The 3443-nt window shown below is 41.1% G+C and overlaps 1 pseudogene; it reads right to left on the bottom strand.

Moving 5' to 3' along the window:
* Positions 1 to 1898: 1898 nt before the first annotated feature.
* LOC102896651 lies at positions 1899 to 2831 on the bottom strand (annotated as a pseudogene).
* Positions 2832 to 3443: the final 612 nt, after the last annotated feature.

Below are 3443 nucleotides of genomic sequence, written 5' to 3' on the forward strand. Positions count from 1 at the left end.
ACAAGAGAACCCCACCTACCCCCAAAGTTTTACTTTAGAACCCTCACTTAACTGCTATTGCCTTGCCTCTTTCTTAGCTTTCACTCCTACTCAAGAAGGGAAAGGATTTGATTGATCATTGTCCCTGTACGGCAGACCTTTAGGGGTTTGGCCATCTCAGCAGGCACTGCTCAGACAATGGATAGGCTACCTCTGAGTCACATGACCCCTTCTGATCTACTTAGTGATGGTGGTGATAGGGGGAAGTCAGGATCACATGGTCAAAACCTTGACTATCTATGCTTAAGGAACCAACCAGGGTCACCTCCCTGTTCAGGCAACCATGAGCAAGGAGTAGAAGAGTTTGGGGGCTCTTGATTGTCCTGTGCTGTACATGTGACTAATTTTGATTTTTCTTACTACAGAAGATAGATTGGAAGTGCTTGTCCAGCCCAGGCATGCCTCATATTTGCAATTGCTTCCCAGCCACAACCCCTATTAAATTCTCCTTGATTCAAGCCAGATCAATCAGATACTCTTTCCAAAGAATTTGGAATTAGGACACTAAGACAGTCTAACTAAGTCAAACGATGGGTGCTTGAACTGAAAGATCCAACAGAATTTTGGCTAGCACTCACATGACGAGAAGCCAAAATTACATGTACATTTAAGTTTTGGGAAGCAAAAATAGCCACTCTGCAGAGAAACAAAAGACTGGTGTAACAAGTAGAAAGGAATAGAAGAGGTGGCCAGCAGCACCATGAAAGAAGGATTTTCTGGAAAGTTCTGTTTCCTAGATGGCCTGGTCGTGCTTTTTGTCCTGCTTTTAGATGACCGTGATGTTGCTTGTTGTATGCTCTTAATTAATTCCCCCCTCCCTTTTTTCCTTTGGAAAATAAATTTAATGGGAAAAAACACTTTCAATATACTGAAAGCCTCTGTGTATAAATTAGCGTCTTAATATTAGATAGTTTTTTAATGCATAGACAGTCATTATTCAAAAGTATAGTTATATAAACTTAACATGGAATCCCCAACGTGGAACAATCCAAAATTTGATTTTCTAAAAATCTAGTAGAGATGAGAGTCTGAACCATTTGTTCAGTTACTGTTCTTTTCGATACATGTGTCAAATGTTCTGTTTGATCCTTTCTAGGCAACTGGGACACCTTGCGAGAATAACTTTATGAGATAATTTATTCTCAGGGTAGGCTTGCAAAGCAAGTTAAAAGGGCAGAGAATTCAGGCCACTTAAATTGTACATGACTTCAGTTGTACAAGGTCTTTTGGGGCATAATTAAACAGTCATTGTAAAAACTGCCTTCTTGAAACACAAGATTCTAAGCCTAGGATGCTTCAAATTTAAATAAAAGATGGTTCTACAATGAGTGATAACTTTTAAATGTTAAATTTTTTCATTTAGCTTCTGATAAGGCATGATTTACACGGTGGTGTGTGCACTCAGGAGTCAGCATAGATTATGGGTTCCACAATGATTATATTGAGAAGCCTCAGGTCAAATTGAAACTAGGCCAACTTTGGTTAGTGCAAGCTATAATCCTGTGACTGAGTGCAGGACATGGTCTCTGCTCAGCCACTTCAACTACAAGTTACTTTGAGGTGTCATGACAATGCCCTTTCTTTGGTGTTGTGTAAATGGCACATATCATTACTGTCAACTTTTGTTATAAAATCTGGTGAATGCCATCTGGGTGGAGATGGTTATGTTGGGAAACTCTATGGCACAGATGTTCCCAAGGACACCACTTTGGAGCTCAGAGGAGGTGTATGGCTTAATCTTCTCGTGTCCAAGAGCAACAGACAAGAATACCCTCCGGTCATTCCATGTCTGGGCAATTACGAGGCTACATTTATCTGTCATTGCAACATACCTCCAGTCAGTGCACTCCTATTTCCACTCAGTTTTTAAAAGTTGGTCTGCTAGGTTTTAGTTTTCCAGTGTTAAAGAACTTCTTTATCCCCGTAATTCCTGGAACTTCAACTCTGATCCATTCCAGGGGTTAATTTATAGCTCAGAGAAGATACAATGTAACCATTTTGGTAAAGACAGATTTTCTTGCAAAACTCAAAGGTGCCAAACATAACTCCAAAATATGGAACTATATTCAGTAAGTTGGCTGCCAATCCATTCCAGAGCCCCAGTACCCTCAGGCTTCACTATCTGCCCTAAGCCATTCATGGCTCTTGAGAAATGGACATCTACTCCTCCACAGTGGAGAAGGTACGGGCTCTGAGCCTGCATCTTGTTCTGCATCTTCACTATGTAGAAAGGAAAAGAGAGAGTCTGGGTCACAGTAGAAACCAGGCAGACATTGGCGAAGTTCTGGAGAAGAGGGAAGCAATCTCAGGGTCCACTCCAGATTTTCTCCAGGTTCATGTAAACTAGAAAAGAGCCCACAGAGAAAGGGAGAGCACCTAAAACTGTAAGGAAAATCCCTCGATAAAGGGCCAGGAATCCTTCCTATTGATAAACAGTAGAAAAGGCATGGAGGATCCCCTGTAAGATGGTTCCAACATGTTCTGTACAATCGAGCGGGTTTTGATGAAGTCTGTGGAATACACTACAATGATGAAGACCATGCCTGCAAGACTCCCAGCCATGATGGTGCTCCACTGAGAAATATGGCCCACGTCACCCATGAAGTGTGCAATAAAATTGAGGAAGGCAGCTGCACAGAGATGTAAGGGAAGAGACATGGACAGCCCACCGCAATCCCCTTTCTCAGCTTGCAAATACTCCATACTTCCTTAAAACCAGCGCAGTTTGTACAAAAACAGATACTCATCTATGGACGCAGCCTCTAGAAACCTCAGTAATCTGCCAAGATCAAAATACTATATGGCTGAAGCACTGAAACTCATTGGATTTGAAGGATTCCAATAAATAGCATCTTTTCTCTTGGCCTGAGTTTCAAAGAGGTGAGAAATAAGAAATATTAAGACAAATATGGATCAATCTGTCACATTTTCTAATAATAAATGTAATATTGCAGAATGTGGCTTAAGTATCTCAGCAAGTGAGCCTTCCAGAGTTAGCCATATTCTTTTCCCAGATGCAGGCAGCACTGGATGACCATAGCCTTCCCACATTGAGGCTAGGCTGTCTATAGTTACTCCATGGAGCAGCAGAATTAATGGTTTCTATGAAGAGCCGAGTTCTAAATTTTTAAAAAGAGAAGGGGTTGGGGATTCTCCAAGCAGGCCAGATACCCTTCCCAAACTCCCCAGTAAGATTTAGCATTCCTACTCCCCTAGGAGAAATCACCGAGTGGGCTGAGAGACCAGGATAGTAACAATAATGGAGCTCCCTCTAATGAGAAGGAAGTATCAAGAATGAGAAATACCTTTTTTATTGCTAATAGCTATTTTTTTATTATTAAAAATATTTTAAGTAGTTGAATGTCTGGAAAAGCCAGCTCATAAAAAGCTAACCTTTATTGGAG

The sequence above is a fragment of the Pteropus alecto genome, unplaced genomic scaffold (genome assembly GCF_000325575.1).
Source record: "Pteropus alecto unplaced genomic scaffold, ASM32557v1 scaffold76, whole genome shotgun sequence".
Lineage (NCBI taxonomy): Eukaryota > Metazoa > Chordata > Mammalia > Chiroptera > Pteropodidae > Pteropus > Pteropus alecto.